The 22,294-nt window shown below is 42.7% G+C and overlaps 1 protein-coding gene across 6 annotated transcripts in view; it reads right to left on the bottom strand.

Annotated features, from left to right (window-relative positions):
• The window catches only part of znf644b (zinc finger protein 644b), a 170,970-nt gene that overhangs the window by 128,198 nt on the left and 20,478 nt on the right, over nucleotides 1-22,294 (bottom strand). The window contains exon 1 of one of the 6 annotated variants that reach the window (XM_060830604.1): nucleotides 17,911-17,948. The exons of the other annotated variants lie outside the window; for them this stretch is intronic. The gene's annotated coding sequence lies outside the window, so the exon portion shown is untranslated. Of the gene's footprint in view, nucleotides 1-17,910; nucleotides 17,949-22,294 lie in introns of those variants that run through there. 6 annotated transcript variants of the gene reach the window in all.

Below are 22,294 nucleotides of genomic sequence, written 5' to 3'. Positions count from 1 at the left end.
CACAATCTCCTGTGTTCCTCTCACCGTTGATAGTGACAGGTGATTCACACTCCTATTCTTCCCGCTCTTCCCTTCGGAGCCACAGAGCTAGGCTCACTGCCATTTCTGCTCTTAGCCCTCTTGAATCGAATGCCAACAGTACATTTGCCTTCCTAATCAGAGGGAGGTGATGGACATGTGGTATTATCACTGGATTGTGAATCAAGGTACCCACTTAATGCTCTGGCAACCTGGGTTTGCATCCCAACTTGGCAGAGTGCAGAAGTTGAATTCAGTAAAGAAGATCTGGAAGAGAGAGTATAATAGTGGCCATGAGTCCATTGTCGATTGCCGAAAAACCCATCTGGTTCACACGTTCTCCCTGTGTCTGCTTGGGTTTCCTCCGGGTGCTCCGGTTTCCTCCCACAGTCCAAAAGATGTGCGGGTTTGGTGAATTGGCCATGCTAAATTGCCCGTACTGTTAGGTAAGGGGTAAATGTAGGGGTATGTGGGTTGCGCTTCGGCGGGTCGGTGTGGACTTGTTGGGCCGAAGGGCCTGTTTCCACACTGTAAGTAATCTAATCTAATATCTTGAGTGAAAAACACTGCCATTCTTACTTGGTCTGGCCTACATGTAACTTCAGACCCACAGAAATACAGTTAGCATTTAGTCCCCCCCACATTGACAGGAGATTAAGGATGGGTAATAAATGCTGACCTAGTCATAGATGTCCATATCCTGTGAAGTAATTTTTTTTTAAAAATTGTCAACAGAACCTGCATGTTCAACATAAGAGAATTATGAACCTGGACTCCCAAGTCTCTTTTTGCTTCAGATTTCCAAAGCCTATCCCCATTTAGGAAATACACCCCACCGCTATTTGTCCTCCAAGTGTGCATAACCTCACTTTTCCATACTGTACTCCACCTGCCACTTCTTTGCCCACTCTCCTGTCCAAGCCTTTTGGCAGCCTTCTTGCTTCCTGAACACTTGTTCCTTCACCTGTCTTTGTGTCATCTGCAAACTTAACAACAATGCCCTCAATTCCTTTGTCCAAATTGTTTGTGTATAATGTGAATAGTTGTGGTTGCAACACTGACCTCCACTAGTCACTGGCTACAATCCTGAAAAGGACACCTTTATCCCACTCTCTACTTCTGCCACTCACACAACCCTCTATCCATGCCAGTATCTTGTCACTAACACCATGGGCTCTTAGCCTATTTGGCAGTCTTCTCTGCAGCGCTTTGTCAAAGAACTTCTGGAAACCCAAATATATCACATACACTGGTTCTCCTTTGTGTAACATGCTCATTAGAATTCTAATATGCATGACCTTCATCAAGATGGAGAGTGAGGTCGTTGATTCAGAGACTAGGATGCTTAATCTTACAAAAGGAAACTAAGGTATGAGGTGCGAGATTGGCCTTGACAGATTGGAGAGTTCTTCAAAAAGAGGACTATGGATAGGAAATGGCAAGCATTCAAGGAACACATGGGGGAACTGCAACAACAGTTTATTCTTAACGAGGTAAAAACAATGACTGCAGATGCTGGAAACCAGGTTCTGGAATAGTGGTGCTGGAAGAGCACAGCAGTTCAGGCAGCATCCAAGGAGCAGCAAAATCGACATTTCGGGCAAAAGCCCTTCATCAAGAATAAAGGCAGAGAGCCTGAAGCGTGGAGAGAGAAGCTAGAGGAGGGTGGGGTGGGGAGAAAGTAGCATAGAGTACAATAGGTGAGTGGGGGGTGGCATGAAGGTGATAGGTCAGGGAGGAGAGGGTGGAGTAGATAGGTGGAAAAGGAGATCAGCAGGTTGGACAAGTCCAGACAAGTCATGGGGACAGTGCTGAGCTGGAAATTTAGAACTAGGGTGAAGTGGGGGGAGGGGAAATGAGGAAACTGTTGAAGTCCATATTGATGCCCTGGGGTTGAAGTGTTCCAAGGTGGAAGATGAGGCATTCTTCCTCCAGGCGTCTGGTGGTGAGGGAGCGGCGGTGAAGGAGGCCCAGGACCCCCATGTCCTCAGCAGAATGGGAGGGGGAGTTGAAATGTTGGGCCGCGGGGCAGTGTGGTTGATTGGTGTCCCGGAGATGTTCCCTAAAGCGCTCTGCTAGGAGGCGCCCAGTCTCCCCAATGTAGAGGAGACCACATCGGGAGCAACAGATACAATAAATGATATTAGTGGATGTGCAGGTAAAACTTTGATGGATGTGGAAGGCTCCTTTATGGCCTTGGATAGAGGTGAGGGAGGAGGTGTAGGCGCAGGTTTTACAGTTCCTGCGGTGGCAGAAGGTGGTGCCAGGATGGGAGGGTGGGTTGTAGGGGAACGTGGACCTGACCAGGTAGTCACGGAGGGAACGGTCTTTGCGGAAGGCGGAAAGGGGTGGGGAGGGAAATATATCCCTGGTGGTGGAATCTTTTTGGAGGTGACAGAAATGTTGGCGGATGATTTGGTTTATGCGAAGGTTGGTAGGGTGGAAGGTGAGCACCAGGGGCATTCTGTCCTGGTTACTGTTGGAGAGGTGGGGTCTGAGGGCGGAGGTGTGGGATGTGGACAAGATGTGTTGGAGGGCATCTTTCACCACATGGGAAGGGAAGTTGCGGTCTCTAAAGAAGGAGGCCATCTGGTGTGTTCTGTGGTGGAACTGATCCTCCTGGGAGCAGATACGGCAAAAGCAGAGGAATTGGGAATACGGGATGGCATTTTTGCAAAACATAGGGTGGGAAGAGGTGTAATCCAGGTAGCTGTGGGAGTCGGCGTGTTTGTAAAAAATGTCAGTGTCAAGTCAGTTGTCATTAATGGAGATGGAGAGGTCCAGGAAGGGGAGGGAGGTGTCAGAGATGGTCCAGGTAAATTTAGGTCAAGGTGGAATGTGTTGGTGAAGTTGATGAATTGCTCAATCTCCTCGCAGGAGCACGAGGTGGCGCCAATGCAGTCATCAATGTAGCGGAGGAAGAGGTGAGGAGTGGTGCCGGTGTAATTATGGAAGATCAACTGTTCTACGTAGCCAACAAAGGAGATAGGCAGAGCTGGGGCCCATACATGTGCCCATGGCCACTCCTTTGGTCTGGAGGAAGTGGGAAGATTGGAAGGAGAAATTGTTAAGGGTGAAGATCAGTTCGGCCAAACGAACGAGAGTGTCGGTAGAAGGGTACTGTTGGGGACGTCTGGAGAGGAAAAAACGGAGAGCTTGGAGGCCCTGGTCATGGCGGATGGAGGTGTAGAGGGACTGGATATCCGTGGTAAAGATGAGGCGTTGGGGGCCGGGGAAACGGAAGTCTTGGAGGAGGTGGAGGGCGTGGGTGGTGTCTCGAATGTATGTGGAGACTTCCTGGACTAGGGGGGATAGGACAGTGTCAAGGTCGGTAGAGATGAGTTCAGTGGGGCAGGAGCATGCTGAGACAATGGGTCGGCCAGGGTGGTCAGGCGTGTGGATCTTGGGAAGGAGGTAGAACCGGACAGTGCTGGATTCCCGGACTGAGGTTGGAAGCTGTGTGTGGGAGATCTCCTGAGGTGATGAGGTTCTGTATGGTCTGGGAGATGACGGTTTGGTGATGGGGGATGGGGTCATGGTCAAGGGAGCAGTAGGAAGAGGTGTCCTCGAGTTGGCGTTTGGCTTCAGCGGTGTAGAGGTCAGTGCGCCAGACTACCACTGCGCCCCCTTTATCCGCTGGCTTGATGGTGAGGTTGGAATTGGAGCAGAGGGATTGGAGGGCTGCGCGTTGCGAGGGTGAGAGGTTGGAGTGGGGGAGGGGGGTAGACAAGTTGAGGCTGTTAATGTCCCAGCGGCAGTTGGAAACGAAGAGGTCGAGGGAGGGTAATAGGCCAGCGCAGGGTGTCCAAGTGGATGCAGTGTGTTGGAGGTGGGCAGGAATCCTGATTGTGAAAGTAAGCTCAGAGGCAGAGGCGACGGAAGAATTGTTCGACGTCACGGCATGGATTAAATTCATTGATGCGTGGACGGAGGGGGATGAAGGTGAGTCCTTTGCTGAGGACTGATTGTTCGTCCTTAGTGAGGGGGAGGTCTGGGAGCTGGGATCTGGTGTGGGTGTGGAGCTGGGAGTGAGGGTGGAACCCCTGTAACTAGATGGAGTGTGGTAGTGGGGGGAATGGGGGTGGAGTCATGAGCAGGGGTAGTATTCCCCTCAGGGTTTTGGGGGGTGGGGATAGTGACAGTGGGGTCTGTGGGGGGGGGGGGGGGGGGGGGCTTGTCAGCAGAATGCAGGTGAGTAGTGCTGGTGGGTATGGCACAAAAACAAAAATGGGTTAAGAGAGCCAATCCATGGCTTACTAAACAAATTAGAGAAAGTATCCCATCCAAGGAAGAAGCTTACAGATTGGCCAAGAAAAATAACAGCTGAGGATTGGGAGCAGTTTAGAATTCAACAAAGGACCAAGGGTTGATTAAGAAAGGAAAAATACAGTATGAAAGTAAGCACAAAATGAACATAAAGACTGACAGTAAGAATTTCTATGTACATCAGGAGAAAGAGACTGGTGAAGACAAATGTTGTTCCCCTACAGACGGAAATGGGGGAATGTATAATAGGGGAGAAGGAAATGGCTGAGCAATCAAATACATAATTTGGTTATGTCTTCACAAAAGAGAACAAATCAGAGACCAAATATGTTCAAGAATGCAAGATTTAGTGACAGTGAAGAACTGAGGGAGATCAATATTAGGAGAGAAATAGTGCTGAGAAAGTTGATGGGATTGAAGGAAAACAAATCCACATGGCCTGATAACCTACATCCCATAGTACTTAAGTGGCTCTTGAAATAGTTGATGCATTGGTAGTTTTTCCCAGAATTCTATTGACTCTGCAACTGTAGATTGAAGAGTAGCTAATGTCACTCCAATATTCTAAACAAAAGGGAGGTAGAGCGCAAACAGGGAATTATAAACCAGTAAACCTAACATTAGTGTGAAAAATTCTTGAATCCACTACCGAGGACTTTATAGCAGAGCATTTAGAAAGCAGTGGCAGGATTAGACAGACAGTCAGCATGGATTTATGAAGGGGATATCATGCTCAAATCTATTGGAATTCTATTAAGATTTAACCAGTAGAGATGATAAGGGGGAGCCAGTCAATGGACTTCCAGAGAGTTTTAGACAAATTCCGATATGAGAGACTATTGTGCAAGATTAAAAGTGCATGGTATTAGGGGAAGTGTTCGGAGATGGACAGAAAACTGGCTGGCATAGAGGAAACAAAGTAGGACTTAATGGGTCCTTTTCAAATTGGCAGGCTGTAACTAATGAGGTGACACAGGGATCTATGCTGGTACTCCAGCTATTTACAATATATATGAATGATTTGGATAAGGGAATAAAATGTGACATCTCAATCTTTGCAGATGATAGCAAACTGGATGGGAGGGTGAGCTGTGATGGGGATACAGAGATCCTTCAGCATGATCTGGACAAGTTGGGCGAGTGAGCAAATCAATGGCAGATGCAGTATAATATGGATAAATGTGAGGTCATTCACTTTGGAAGCAAAAACAAAGCAGATTACTACCTGAATGGCTGGAAATTAAAAAGGGGAGTGTGCAGGTGGACCTGGCTGTCCTTGTGCAGCATTCGGGTAAAAAGTGAGGTCTGCAGATGCTGGAGATCACAGTTGAAAATGTGTTGCTGGTTAAAGCACAGGAGGTTAGGCAGCATCCAAGGAATAGGAAATTCGACGTTTCGGGCATAAGCCCTTCATCAGGAATCATAAGCCCTTCCTGATGAAGGGCTTATGCCCGAAACGTCGAATTTCCTATTCCTTGGATGCTGCCTAACCTGCTGTGCTTTAACCAGCAACACATTTTCAACTGTCCTTGTGCAGTGTCTAGTCACTGAAGGCAAGCATGCAGTGCAGTGCAGCAGGTGATAAAGACATCAAATGATATGTTGGTCATCATTGCAAGAGGTCGAGTACAGGAGGAGGGATGTGTTGTCGCAGTTACACAGGGCCTTCATGAGGCCACATCTGGAATTTTGTCTGCTTTTTGGTATCCTTTTGAGGAAGGATGAGTGCAGCAAAGACTTACTGAATCTAGGGATGGCAGGACTGACCTATGAGAAGAGATTGACTAGGTTAGGTTTGTTATCGCTGGAGTTCAGACGAAGGCAGGGGACAGAATTTCAAAAGATACTTAAAATTCTAACATGATCTACACAGATGCAGGGAAAATGTTCCTGATAGGGGTCACAGTCCCCAGATTTGGGGTAGACCATTTAGGATGAGAAAAGGCATTTCTTCACCCAGAGTGGTGAGCCATGTGGAATTCATTACCACAAGAATGAGTTGATACCAAAACATTGAATGTATTCAAAAGGCAGGTAGATATACCACTTGAGGTGAATGGAATCAAAGGTTATGAAAAGACCAGAGAAATACCCTCTTGAGTTGAAGGATCAGCCATGACCATGATGAATGGTGGGGCAGGCTCGAAGGGCCAAATGGCCTCCACCTGCTCCTATGTTTCTATGACCTACCCTTGATAAAGTTAGGCTGACTCTGCACAATTCTAAATTGGACTTCCAAGTCTCACAATAGAAGTAGGTCATTTAGCCCCTCAAGCCTGGTCATCTCTTTCTTAGAATCCCTACAGTGTAGAGACAGGCCATTTGGCCCAACAAGTCCACAATGACCCTCGGAAGAGTAACCCACCCAGACTCATTCCCCTACTCCTACTACTCTACGTTTACCCCTGACTAATGAATATAACCTACACACCCCTGAACACTATGGGCAATTTCGCATGGCCAATTCACCTAACCTACACATTTGTGGATTGTGGGAGGAAACCAGAGCAGCCAGAGGAAACCCAACCAGACACTGGGAGAATGTGCATACTCCACACAGACAGTTGTCAGAGGCTGGAATTGAACCCTGGGTCTTTGGCACGGAGGCAGCAGTGCTAAACACTGAGCTACCATGCCGCCATCCTTCTCTCAAATCAGGGCTTACCTATCTCAGCCTTCAATTCCTCTTTTGTGCAAACTCTAATAGCCCTCACCTTGCTGGTATGTCAAAAACCATCTCCCTCCTCTTTAAAATACTTCAAAACTAGCCTCCACAACACTTTGGGCTATGGATTTCAGTACCTTGTGATAAGAAATTCCTTCACATTTCATGTTTAATTTGAGTGATCCGCCTTACTCTAAGTATGCCCCCTAGTTTCAGTTTTCCCAATGAATGGAAAAAATCCTCTTAACATCTACCTTGTAAAAACCACAAAGCATCTTGCACATTTCAATAAGACCTTCATCAATATTCTAAACTCGAATAAATAAAGGCCTGAAACATTTAGCCACTCTTGCTAAGTAAACCCCTACAGTCCAAGAATCAGTTGAGTCAATTTCTCTCATACAGCCTGCAATTCCAGTACATTCTTTCATAAGAACTTGGACCAAAACTGTATACAGTGTTCCAAGTGCAGCATCTTCAACACCCTGGAGAGTTGTAAAAAAAAAACTTTCTATTTTTAAATTGAATCCTCCAGCATTAAAAGGTCAAAACTCCATTGCCACCTTAATTACTTGCTGCACTTGCATGCTAACTTGTGTTTCATGCACAAAAGATCCATCTGCGCTGCACTTTTTTGGAGTCTCTCTCCATTTAACTAATATAGTCTGCCCTTTGTCTCTTCCCTCCAAACTACATAATCTCTCACTTTGACATTAAACTTCATATTAAGATTTTTCCCACTCAACTCACCTACATCTGCTTGCAGAGTTTTTACATCCTCATATGATCAGAAAATCTGCATAAGTTACACTCTGCCCTGTCAGAGGTCATTAGCAAATAATTGTGATCCTAGTAATAAAAACAAAGATGCTACAAAGCTGAAACAAACAGAAAATGCTGGGAAAACTCAGCAGGTCTGGCAGGATTTGCAGAGAGAGAAACAAAATTAGTGTATAGTCCGACATGATGTATCGAAGAGTCATATTGGACCCGAAATATCAAAACTGCTTCTCTCAACAATTGAGACCTTAGGACTGATCCTTGTGACACTTTATGACTTGTACCTTTCCAACTTAAAAAAACCCAAGTCTTTATTCTGTCTTGTGTGCTAACCAATCCTCAAACCATGCTAATATGGTACTCCAATATGAGCTCCTTTTGATCTTTCATATGGCAGCTTACTAAATACCTTCTTGAAATCCAAATATATAATCTACCCAGCCCCCTTTATAATAGCCTCAAAAATCTCAAGCAAATTTGTCAAACATGACTTCCTTTCCAGGAAAAATGTTCACTCTTTTGGATTATTAAACTCGTCTAAATGTCCAGCTATTTCTTTCATAATATGATCTTTCTCCCCCCAACAAATGTTAGACGACTGGTCTATAGTTTCCTGCTTTCTATCTCATCTTCTTGAACAGGGAAGTCAAATTGGTAAACAATTAATCTGCTGGAGCTCCATGGAATACAGTGAGTTCCAGAAAATTTTGAACAATGCCACTTCTATCTCTGCAGCCACTTCCTTTAAAACGCTCCAAAACAGGCCATCAGACGCTAGGGACCCGTTTGCTTTTGACAAGTTTAGGGTGAAATACATGGCTTCTCAAAATAGTGTTACAAGATCTCTGCCATCCTGCTTATCTGTTATATTTGAGATGTTTGAAGTACTTTGAACACAGATGTAAAATCTTGGCATCAAACTGTTATTTCTGTTAACATTAAATTTTTCAGTTGCATCCTACTAAAGGTCCCACACTTGCACATCAATTAATTTTTTTATATATCTATAGAATCGGTTACTATTAGTTTTCATGTTTCTTGCCTATTTGCTTTCAAAATAAACTTCCTCTCTCTATATTAGCTTTTAAGTCTTCCAAAACGGGTTACTAAGAACATTTAGAATCCTCTGCCCTAGTGTTTGCCAATTTCTAAGCTTTGGTTTTTGATTGGATACTTTCCTCGAGTGCCCATCAACTACGTAGTCATCAAGTCCATTTTTGACCAGGATAAACTTTTGTAAATTGTTTATGATATTTCAGAACATGGGCTCAAGCACAGACTTGCCCATTAATCTATATCCCAATTCATTTTAAACAACTTTCTTCAAACCTCTGGGAATTACTTTATTTTGGACCGAAGGGTCTGTTTCCATGCTGTACATCTCTACGACTATGACAACAGTTTGAGATAATTTTGCTATGCTGTGATCATCATCATCATCATCCCTCTATGAACCTTAACTAGATGTCTTATTCATCCTCCATATTACACATTGTTAGATCTGAAATAACTAGTTCCCAGGTTATGCAACATACTGATCTAAGAAACAATTCCTTTGTCATAGAGTCAGAGTGTCACAGAGGTGTACAGCACGAAAACAGACCCTTCGGTCCAACTTGTCCATGCCAACCAGATATCCCAACCCAACCTAATTCCACCTGCCAGCACCCAGCCCATATCCCTCCAAACCCTATTTATCAACAGCATATATCCCAGCTCAGATCTACCGTTCTTCACTTCCAAAACAAAAGTAACCTCAAATTCAATATTGTTAACACAGTCTTGCAGCATCTGTGATGAGAGAAAACATGAGTTTCCAGCACTTAGTTTTTGTGTCGGATCTCTAGCACCCACAACTTCTTGCTTTAATTATGCAAATAAAACTAACCAACAGGAACCAATAAACAATATTAGCGGGTTCTGTTCAGTCAATCATTTCTGCTATATGCTTCCAAAATTAATAACTGTTCTATAATTTATTTATAGAAAGCCGATCTAAAAGCATCAAAAATGCCAAAATGTAATGATGGCAAATTTATAAAGAAAAAGGAAAAAAGTTTGACCTCAGGATATCAAACCATTTTCCAGCCAACTAAACTGCAGGCAACCAATTCACACAGCACAAAGCTCCACAAACAGAAGCAAGATATCAGATTTGATTAACTGCCTTCTTTTGTGATGCTGGTTGAAAACTACACTAAATATTTTTCAGACAAAAAGAATGTAACTTATGAATTTTAGATTTGCAAATACCTTCAATTATCATAACTTTGAAAATTCAGAGTCACAAATAAATTTTACTCATGATGGTTACACCAGCCATTTGTATCAACTTCACCCCCAGCTCAATTTCTTTCTTCTGTTCCTACGAAGGAGCAGATACATACATCAAGAAACAGAATCAGTCACAATGAGGCACATCAATACCTCATTCAACCATCTACTCATAAATTGACTCCACCTTCAGCAAAACTGTGCAAGTTATCTCTAGCAAGGGTCACTGGTAGCAACTATGCACAAGATGACTGGTTCTGGGAGAATGAATGAGCACGTCTGGTTGGTGTGAGCAAAAGAGAAAAGAAAACAGAAATGGTTAATCTAAAACAGGTTGGAAGTAATTTCAGGAAGTCCAGTTTGGGACAGGGAATAGGGACAGTGGAAATATGCCAATTTGACCTTATGGCAGAAGATCAATAAATTGACAACACCTTGAAGTGCTGTTCAGCAAGAAGGGTGGTAGGGGTCGTTTGTACTTAGTTGGAGTAAGGTCACACTTAAATGGGTTACACTGTCCGATAATTCCCAGGTGCAACTGTTCAGTGAACTGATGGAGCAGAATTGCATACATGAGACTGTTGAAATAAATTGTTGACTAGCATTGTAATTCCAAATGTCACTTTCCTTATTTCTTTTAAAAATAGAGGTAATCAGTCATCTCTGCCAACTAGACTTAATCCTGAGCTTAAATGAATTTCACGTATTTTGGTCAAGAGACTAGTTTTTTGAGATTCATGCACAAGGATCCCAAAATCTCCATGCTGTAGCTTTCTGCATCCTTTGTCTATTTAAATAACATTCAGCTCATCTATTTCTCCCCCAAAATTGAATAACCTCACCATTTTCTCCATATTAATGTTCCACCTGCCAAGTTTTTGCCTACTCATGTAACCTTTCTAAGTCCCTCTGCAAACTGTGTCTTCCTCACCAATTGCCCTCCAACCTACATTTGTTTCATCCGCAAACTTGATTACAGCACATTTATTTTCCCCAAAGTGCTTAATATACATTGTAGCTAATTGTGGTTCCAGCATCAATTCCAGTGGCATGTGACAAAGTTGCTCCTTTAACAAAGTTTTGTCGTCCTTGGTTTTTCTTTTCTAGAGTTGGTAAACAACAGACTCAAAGTCCAAATTGAAGAGTTTCAGGCCAGTGTGATTGTAGCTAACAGATACTGCCTCAGGCAACAGGCTTTCGAGTGTTTATAAAATACTTGCACAATGAAAAGGGAGTGGCCAGTTCTCCCAGCTCAGCTTTTCTCTGGTTTGGTTTGGTCTTTAGCAATAGTGTTGAAAAGCTGCTGGATCTAAAGAAGCAGGTCCAGGCTGGAAGTCTGACTTCTCTCCTGTAAGAATCTGTGTTTCATTTTATCTTTTGTGTTAAGGGGTGTTTATAGGGATTGTTGCAAGTATTGATAACAGCATCACTAAATTGGGATAATCTGTTGGGTTTGCCGATAGGTTAACTTAGTCTGCTGTCGTTTGTTTGTGTTTCATTCAAATAAGGCAGCATCTGTATCGATCAGGTGACCATTACAATCAGTGAGCATCAACAGTAATGATTAAATCATTTGGCATTTCACATAACAGGCCCTTCTTTACCACATTAAACCAATACCCTTGCCTCCAGCACTTCACTGTTTACTGCAAGTTCTTATCTGGTCAAAGGAGAATGTGAGGACTGCAGATGCTGGAGATCAGAGCTGAAAATGTGTTGCTGGAAAAGCGCAGGTCAGGCAGCATCCAAGGAGCAGGAGAATCGATGTTTCAGGCATGAGCCCAAAGGAGGGCTCACGCCCGAAACGTCGATTCTCCTGCTCCTGCTCCTTGGATGCTGCCTGACCTGCTGCAGTTTCCCAGCAACACATTTTCAGCTCTTATCTGGTCAAAGTTATGCTAATTGAGCCTTTGTCAAGCAACCCTAAATCTTACTCTTTCCCTACCTGCTCATAACTTATACACTCTCAGGTTGACCAGTTGTATCACTCCTGGAATATCTGCATTACACCTGCTTAAAACAACTTGCCAAAAGTTTGGGTCTGAGCCACTTTCTTGAAATGTTTTGAGGGGGTTTGGTCCATCAAGTTTCGGTTACCATCCTCAAAAATGCCCCCTTATGTCTTCCGTCTCTCTGTATCTTCCATTAATTAGCTAACTCTCTGATTACACTACGATACAATTTCCAACCCTATTGGTTCTTTTCTTACTAAGTAGCCTAACTTTTTTAAAAAATCCAAACACCTGGAAACCCAAAGATATTAAAGCTACTGGTCACCCTTGACCTACCCTGCTTACTACCTCAAAGAATTCAAAAATTTCTCAGACATAGTATCCCTTTCATGAAACCATGATAGCCCTATTGACTATACCATTCATTTACTAATGCTTTGCAGTTTTTTTTTAAATACAGTAATTTCTAGCAATTTCTTTGACATTTTAAAAAATATAGAACACAAGAGTATAGCACAGTACAGGCCCTTCTGCCCTTGATGTCTTGCCAGCCTTATATCCTACTCTAAAAAGGAGAAAATAACCAACATACCCTTCATTGTACTAATTTGCATGTGCCTGCCCAAGTGTTGCTTAAATGCCCCTAACACTACTGCCGGTAGTGCATTCCAGGCACCCGCCACTCTGAGTAAAGAGCTGACCTCAGACATCCCCTAAACTTTCCTTCAAATTACCTTAAAATTACACTCCCACGTGAGACATTTCCGCCATGGGAAAAAGTCTTCAGCTATCCACTACAAGATGATTTAAATTAATGATTAATGTACTGCCTCTCTCTTTTTTTTAAAAAAAAACATGGGGCCTACAGATTTCTCCTACCAATGTCTTCTTACCCTTGTTATTACTTCCATTCTGTCAACGCAAACTACTGGTTGCTCTCCGTGAATGACGACTGCAGTTGTTTGTGATTTAATAATGGTTTTGTTCATTTATTAACTGTAAACTGAAATTTGGCCTAGAACCCTTTGCACAATATGGCAAATTAACAAGTGACGCCCCAGGAACTAGAGAAGGACCACAAATTTTTGGGATTCTTTAATCTAACAATCTGATCTCATTCTAAATGCATTACACTAATGTTAGGAACCATTAAAAATTTTAAAAAGAGATTAAAACAAAAATCACCAAATAATTAACTGACAGGTCTATGCCACAAGATTTCAATACTATTGTAAATAAAAACAAAATTTATATGCAAAAATAAATCAGTTAAAACAAGTTAACACCACAGCTTGCAAAGACAAAGATTTTAACTCTCGTGCTGTGACTCAGGTTACAAGGACTGCCCCAGTAGCACAGGAAGATGTCTTCTGTGTTCTTCATGGATAAGGGACACCAAGTTCTCTCTGTCATCTCACATTCACCGGGCAACACTAACTGGAGCTCTGCCATTGTACAATCATTTTATGCTCGTAAACCATAACACATATTAGATGCATCATGTCCACTCACCTTCCAAAGCTACTGACCCTTCCCACCCTTTGTGCTTTCTATTAATTCACTGGAGATCTGGGGATGCTACATAATCTCTCCTGCTCAACCATCACTACGTGTAATTTCATCATTCTTAATCCCTATCATTGCAGGAAAACTATTTACACAGCACATGGACTGAGAAGTGGCAGATGAAGTTTAATTTAGATAAATGATGTGCTGCATTTTGGGAAAGCAAATCTTAGCAGGACTTATACCCTTTATGGTAAGGTCCTAGGGAGAGTTGCTGAATAAAGAGACCTTGGAGTGCAGGTTCATAGCTCCTTGAAAGTGGAGTCGCAGGTAGATAGGATAGTGAAGGTGGTGCTTGGTATGTTTTCCTTTACTGATCAGAGTATTGAGTACAGGAGTTGGGAGGTCATGTTGCAGCATTGGTTAGGCCACTGTTGGAATATCGCATGCAATTCTGGTCTCCTTCCTATCAGAAAGATGTTGTGAAACTTGAAAGGGTTCAGAAAAGGTTTACAAGGACGTTACCAGGGTTGGAGGATTTGAGCAATAGGGAGAGGCCGAACAGGCTGGGGCTGTTTTCCCTGGAGCTTCAGGGGCTGAGAGGTGACCTTAGAAGTTTACAAAATCATGAGGGACATGGTAGGATAAATAGACAAACACTTTTCCCTGGGGTGGGGGAGTCCAGAGCTAGAGGGCATAGGTTTAAGGTGAGAGGGGAAAGATATAAAAGAGACCCAAGGGGCAACTTTTTCACGCAGAGGGTGGTATGTGTATGGAATGAGCTGCCAGAGGAAGTGGTGGAAGCTAGTACAATTGCAACATTTAAAAGGCATCTGGATGGGTCTATGAATAGGAAGGGTTTGAAGGGATATGGGCCACGTGCTGGCAGGTGGGACTCTATTGCATTGGGATATCAGGTCGGCATGGGCGAGTTGGGCTAGACGGTCCATTTCTGTGTTGTACATCTCTTATGACTCAATGAGCACACATGTAAGGTTAAAAGATTAGCTCGTGCTCTCTCTCTGGACATTAAAGGGTTAAACTGTCCTGCCTTTCTCCAAAAAACTAAACATACCGGAACCGAGTGGGGGGGGGGGGGCGACATTCTGTCTCAGACAGCATGCAGGAATTTCGATGACAATGCATTGTAACCCACACTTCATTTGGGCAGCCATTTACGACTATTCTACTGCAAGTATCAAATTAAACTCCGATTCAGTCCCCTCAATTCAGAAATGCTTTCACAGCAATCCTTCAGCCAATCAAATTAATTTGCGTGATCATCCCCTGATACTGAAGTATATCACACCTCATGGTCTAGGGGAAATCACTGAGTCAGGAAAGTGTTTGCAGAACGTTTTCCTAGGATTAGGGCATTTACATTATCTCAGAGGATGACTTATTCTACCATTGTACCTGGGATTACGTGGTTATTGGGAGGTGGCTGGAGTACTGTGAGCATTACCAAATGATCTGCATAAAGGGGATGTGTTTCCTGTGTTCAGGGCCTCTTTGATTCAACTTTGCACACCTGCGAGGAGTGCCAAAGGGGCAACTTAGTTTGTACAGGCTTTATTAAACTTGAGTTGTTTGCAGAAGTTGGTGCGGGCCAATTGCATCTCGTGTGTGAAACCTTGGGTAAAGGGACCTGTCATCCTGACCTACCTACAATCTGAGAATGAGTTTCAGATGACCTATAAATCAGACTGTGGCCAAGTTCCCAGACTGGAAGGACACTGATCCCTGGAGTCTTGTCAGACCAAGCAGCTGGACTAGAATTAGAAAAGACCAATGAGTGTGGTGGACTCCTGACAGTTCAGTCTATGGTCCCTCTTCACACCACTAAGGACTACTTTCTTCTGATCATTTGGTTGAAGCACATGCTGTGACAAAGCCATTCTTCATAATGACATATCCGCCCTCTGACTGCTTAGTGTTCCCACTAGTTAGATGCCTCCCTCTCCATTAAAAAGCAATAGAAGCCGGAGGCTGATAACATCCCAGTAAGCACAAAGTGAATGAGAACAAAGACCAAAGATGTATCCTGTCGAGATGTAGGAGATGTGTGCGTGCCCTTGTGAACACAGTGAGCTGGCAGAAGCGCACAAAATTCATGTATGCTGCCTTTTCTTTTGCCTTTCCAGCGCCGCACTTTTCAACTCTGACCTCCAGCATTTGCAGTCCCCTTTCTTTCTCCTAGTCAGAGCCTTCTCTTGCAGCTGTGGATCATGTCATGGACATTGTGGTGAGGTCACAGTTATAGAGTCAGAGAACTACAGCATGGAAACAGACCCCTAGGTCCAACTCATCCATGCCGACCAGATATCCCAACCCAATCTAGTCCCAACTGCCAGCACTTGGCCCATATGCCTCCAAACCCTTCCTATCCATATACCCATCCAAATGCCTTTTAAATGTTGCAATTGTACCAGCCTCCACTACTTCCTCTGGCAGCTCATTCCATACATGTACCACTCTCTGCGTGAAAAAGTTGCCCCGTAGGTCTTTCATATTTTTCCACTCACTCTCAACCTATACCCTTTAGTTCTGGACTCCCCCACACAAGGGAAAAGACTGTCTATTTATCCTATCCATGCCCCTCGCGATTTTATAAACCTCTATAAGGTCATCTCTCGATTACATCACACTCGGCAAGCAGCCACTAGGTACCTGATCTGATTTACAAGTAGAAAATTTGCACGATTTTTGTTTCTTAGGGAAGGAGAAAAGTATTGGAAGAGGCATAGAAATGGGGCCAAATAGTGGATTAATTGACCAATGGACCAAGAAGTGGCACATAGAGTTTAATTCAGATAAATGCAGCATCTCACATTTTGGAAAGGCAAAAATCAGAGCAGGACTTATACACTTAAATGGTAATGTTCGAAGGAATGCTGCTGAACAAACAGACCTTGAAATGCAGGTTCACAGTTCTTCGAAAGTGGAGTCGCAGCTACATCGGATAAGACATTCGGTATGCTTGCATTTATTGGTTAGTGGATTAAGTACAGAAGTTGGGACATCATGTTCTGCACAGCTGCAACATTGGTCAGGCCACCACTGGAATATTGCATGCAACTCTAGTCTCCCTCCTATAGGGAGGAAGTTGTGAAACTTGAAAGAGTTCATTGGAGCTTGTCAACAATTTTGGCAGGGTTGGAGGGTTTGAGTTATGAGCAGAGGGTAAATAGAGTTGCATTATTTTCCTGGAGGCTGAGGGGTGACCTTATAGAGGCTTATAAAAACATGAGGGGAATGTATACGGTGAATACAAGGTCTTTCCCCCAGTGTGGGGTAGGGAGTGGTCCAAACTAGAGGGTACAGGTTAAAAGGTGAGAGAGGAAAAGATTTAATAGGGACCTGAGGGGCACCTTTTTCACACAGTGGCGAAATGCCAGACAAATGGTAGAGGCTGGTACAAGTACAACATTTAAAAAGGCATCTGGATGGGTACATGAATAGGAGGAGTTAAGGAATACGGGTCAATTGGCAAATGGGACTAAATTCATTTAGGGTTTTGTTGGCTGGGAACGAGTTGGACCGAAGAGTCTATTTTCATGTTGTTATGTTTCTCTATGACTCTATAACTGAGTTATACCTTTTACTCTGTTGCAGCTATTCTCAAAGGGTTTTCCATAATCTTTTGACTGAACAACTTTCCCATTTATTTACCGTCTTCGTGACTCAAAAATGGAGTTGGAAGCTGGAAATGCACGTTCCAACTTTAAATGGAAAGCCCTACTCCTACATTTAATCTTGATTAAAGATTTCAATTCCTGGAGTTTGGAAGAGCAAGGAGTTAGGTGATTCCAGTATTAAAATAAAAGGTCCCAAACAGTCTTGACAAGGTGGTGGTAGTGGCATGCTGATAATATTGTTGAACTAGTAATATAGGACTTCAGGCTAATGTTCTGGGGACATGGCAAATGGTGAAATTTGTATCCAATAAAAATCTGGAATTAAAATCTAACCCAATTGCCACTCTTAATTGCTGTAAAAACCCATCTGACCCATTCATACTTTAGAGAAGCGGATCTACCATCCTTACTTGCCTGGCCTACAAGCGATTCCAGATCCACAGCAATGTGGTTGACTCAAACTGCTCTCTCAGCAATTAAAATGAGGAGCAATAAATGCCCATCCAGCAATGCCCACATTGCAAACTTTTCTTCTTTTAACATAGATGCATCCAGAATTAGGTGACACCGTTTTAAAACCTGGGGTTGCCCTTTTAGGACTTACTTTCCTTTCAGAGTGTTGCACACGTGTGGAACACACTGCCTCAGAAGTCAGTGGAGGTGGGGTGGGGTCTTTTTTTTCTTAAAACAAAGTAAGAGGTAGACAGATTCCCTTGTCTAACATGCAATCTGAGGTTATCAGGAGCAGACAGGAATGAATTTGGAACACAAACTAATGAAAGGTTGTGTAAAAGATTCGTAGCTTGGGTACCAGTTGTAGTTGTGGGCATGTTCAGAGTTGGGAAGTTGATTTGCAGATGTTTCAACCCCTGTCTAGGTGACACCTTCAGTGATTTGGAGCTTCCTGTGAAGCGCTGCTGTGCTCTCTCTTCTGGAATTTACTTGGTTGTGGTCCTGCTACTTCCGGTAGCTGGTTCCAGCAGCCTTCATTGTCATGGCCGGTATATTGGGTCTAGATCTGTGTGTTTGTTGATGGAGTCTCTGGGCAAGTGCCATGCTTCTAGAAATTCTGACTGTCCTATAATCGATGGAAAAACAAAAGTATTCACCAAGAACAGATATCCCCGCAATTTCATCTGCAGTTGCCTAGCAGACAAACATGTCGCAACCAAAGTCACCAGCAACGCTACCTTATAACAAAACTCTTGGTACTGATAGCAAGACTTCTCGGACCACTGGGATTCATGACAGCCCACAAACCAACAGTAACACTCAGACAACAGCTCACCAGGATAAAAGACCCTATACCTATCATGTGTAAGACAAACTTAATTCACAAGATTCCATGCAAAATTTTACGAAACACTACATAGGACAAATAGGCAGACAACTAGCAATCCATAATCATGAACACCAACTAGCCACTAAACACCACAACCAGCTTCCCTCATTGCCACACACACACAGATGACAAAGACCACAAATTCAACCGGGACAACACAACAACAGAGAGGACTGCCAGAGAATTTCTCGAAGCCTGTGGATGAGTGCCATGCTCTATCAATAAGCACATAGACCTAGACGCAATATACTGGCCATTATGAACAACCTGAACCGGCAATTGGAGGTAGCAGGCATGGAACCAAATAAATTCCAGAAGAGACAAGACAGCAGTGCTTCACAGGAGGTTCCAAAGCCTCACCTAGACAAGGGACAAAATGTCTGCAAATCAAATTCCTAGCTCAGCTACGACACAAACGGATTAAAAGTGATCTTACTGAATGGCCAAATAGTTTTGAGGATGAAGGGCTTATGCCCGAAACGTCGAATTTCCTATTCCTTGGATGCTGCCTGACCTGCTGTGCTTTAACCAGCAACACATTTTCAAATAGTTTTGAGGAACTAGCCTCTGCTTCTACGTCCCATGCAAGATTATTCCATTATCTACAGTACACAAAATTTCCTTAGGGGCTTATCTTTCATTACCCAGTTAAACTGGTTACGCAAAGTCTTTTCAGGTGATTTTAGGGGTCGTGTCAACTAACCTGCAGCTCGTTAAAGCATAAAAAAGGTATTTACTACTGCAGAGTTGGTGGCCTAATTAAATTAGGTCAGCTTGCAGTATCAAAAATAAACTTGGTTGCATAATTTTGTGTCAGAAAGGGATTACAAGAATCGCCAAACCACTTATGTAATAAACTATTTACATAAGCTTACATTTTCTGTAAGATGGTACATTAGTAAATCCAGAATACAGCAATATTGGATAGAAAAGATGTTAATGTGGAATTTTTAAATTAAAAATGGCACAACTGTAATGATTTTCTGTTTGGCTAAGAGATTACTAAACAAAAACATTACCTCTTTTGCATCCAAAGACACTATCAGACCTGCTGAGTACATCCAGCATTTTCTATTTTTACAATGTAAAGTTAATGCATAGTTAATACTCTGCACTGGTTACATCTGACTATTCTTGCAACTGTATTTAGTCTGGCACTAAACTTAACTAAATTTTAAATTCTTGTCACTTACTGCCCTCTTTTCAGCATCAGTCCAGCCTTGAAACATTTTACATTGTTGTCTTCATACAAGAACAGTATTCAGAAAAACAAAACACACATCACATCTTTTTAGTTTCAACTTCCTAATAAATTCAACAGATGTATTTCAAAACACTTGAAACCAAGAGCAAATTCTACTCATTGCAAATTGGAGTCATCCAAAACGCTGCTGTCTAGGTCTTCACTCACGTCTCACTCACCCTTTAACCACGCTTGCTGATCTCCACTGCCCTGCAAATAAGCAACACTCAGTTTAAAATTCTTGTCCTGATTTTGACATATTTTACCTCACCCTCCTTATCCTAATCTTCAAACCTACATTTAGTCTGGTATTTGAATTCAGCTAAGTATGGCCTCTTGACCATTTCCATTTGTATGGTTCTACAATTCAGGGTCATGCTTTTAGCTGTCTGAACACTATGTCCTGGAAGCCACTCTAAATTTCTCAAAATCTCTATATCCCCATTATGATGGTCCCCAAGATGGACCTCTCTGACCAAGCTTTTGGCCAACTGCCCCAATAACACTCGATAATGCAAAATTGGACACCCAACTCTATCACTCCTGCACAAAGGACTATTGTTTCATGGATACTTTACATTAAAAAGGTACTACATAGGTAACAGTATTGCTGATGACATGTGGTTATCTCCGATGCCAATGATGAACCATTTCCTTGAACAGCTGCAATCCATGTTGTTACTGTCTTTGTCCCAGGACACAATGACAATGACAATCAAGTAATTTCCAAGTCATCCCAATGCACAGTTTAGGATGTGAATATACAGGTTATGATGTTTCCATGTTCCTGATTCCTGTCTCCTTCCAGATGGTATGTGTCAAAATATTTTTGACGCTGCTATGTGAAAAGCTTTGGGAAATGGGGACTTTGGAACTATACCTAACCAAGTGAAGAATGTTATTTCACTATCCTTTTTTAAAAAAACATGCTGCTGATAGGGATGGGTAATAAATACCAGCCCAAATGGTGGCAAGCTGCCTCCTTGAACGGCTACATATTTGTTGTATGTGAGCACACAATGCTGTCAGGTAGAGCATTCTGGGATTTTGACCCAGCAACACTGAAGAAACAATTATATATTTCCAAGAGATATCAGTGAGTGGCTTGGAGTGAACTTGCATGTGGTGGTGTTCCCATGTATCAGCTGCCCTTGTTCTTCAAGCTTTGAATTTCTGCAGGGCATCTTTTACACGGTATATTTCTGAAGGGAATGAGTGTTTGTGGATGTGGTCTCAATCCAATTTATATCTTGCAGATTTTCTGAATGTTTTGGGGAGTTAAAATTAGTAAGTCTCCAAAGACCACCCAATCTCAGACCTGCGTATGCCCACAGTATTTGTGGTTGATTTGAGTTAGGTTTCTAGTTAACAATGATCCTCCCAGGATGCTGACAATAGCAGATTCAGTAACAGCAATTGCATTAATTTTTAAGAGATGGTTGCAGGAAATGTTATGAAGTTGAGATACCAGCATCCAATTTTGTGCTAGGTATGCCTTCAGCCAGTGGAGTTTTTTTCTTCTGGTGCCTTTGATATCAAGGTTACATGCATTTCAGGATTTCTGCTTCAGTTTTGAAGAGTCACATTGAACCCAAATTATCAACTGTTTTTTCTCTTCACAGATTATGCAAGACTTGCTCAGTATTTCCACGATGATCATTTTCATTGCTATAAGCAGCAGCTTGAAAACTGGAAAGGATAATGATCCTTATAAAAACGTTTTCTTCCCCTCCCCAATCCAAACAAACATTCTTCCCCCATTCAAGGTGCAGTCTGAAGAGAGCCACAGAATAGTTACAGCACAGGAGTCAATTTAGCCATTCAAGTCAGTGCCAGCACTCTGGAAGAATGGCAACTAATTCCATTCCCTTGTTTTTCCCCTTGGCTTGCAAATGCTTTTCTCTTCAGACAAGTATCCAATATGAAAGCCACATCCAAACATGATAGCACAGATCAGAGGCCATGCACTCCAGATTATAACCAGTCACAGTAAGAAAAAGCTTCTTCTACATATAACCTGTTTCACCTCAAATCAATGGGATGTTTCTTCTAATCTATTCTCAAATCCCTTCACTATTTTGAACATCTCTATCAAATCTCATCTGTGGCAGATCACACATTCAATATTCTACATCAAGCCACCCACTAGAACACACATTATTGATGATTCCATGACAGATTCTTTATGAGGACGTGACTTGGGCACTTACCCTAGTGAATCAAAGGAAATCACTTATCCATCAAATCCAGGTTCTTGTTATAACAGATTATCGTAAACCTGTCCTCTCCACTCAGCCTTGGTCAGACAGGGTGCCTTCTGACATCATCCAGAAAACTAAAACATCTATTTGTTCCCTGACAGGCATAACTGAAATTACAAGGAAGCTTCAGTGGTAGGTGGAACGGATTAGACAGCAGAAGGGAGAAAATTTGGAAGGGACTAATGTGGGGTTTTATTTCAGGAAACCAGGACTGAAATGACAGAGGACTGTCTGAAATGGTTGGAAGGTGCTGATGAATTTCATCAATGAACCTTACAGATGATACACATTATTGCTGAGTATTGCCAGTGAAAAGAGAATGTTCGTAAATATTGTACCAATAAAGCAG

Source organism: Hemiscyllium ocellatum, chromosome 9 (genome assembly GCF_020745735.1).
Source record: "Hemiscyllium ocellatum isolate sHemOce1 chromosome 9, sHemOce1.pat.X.cur, whole genome shotgun sequence".
NCBI classification, from domain to species: domain Eukaryota; kingdom Metazoa; phylum Chordata; class Chondrichthyes; order Orectolobiformes; family Hemiscylliidae; genus Hemiscyllium; species Hemiscyllium ocellatum.
The sequence above is the reverse complement of the archived record's forward strand: the minus strand, read 5'-3'. Positions and strand labels throughout refer to the sequence as shown.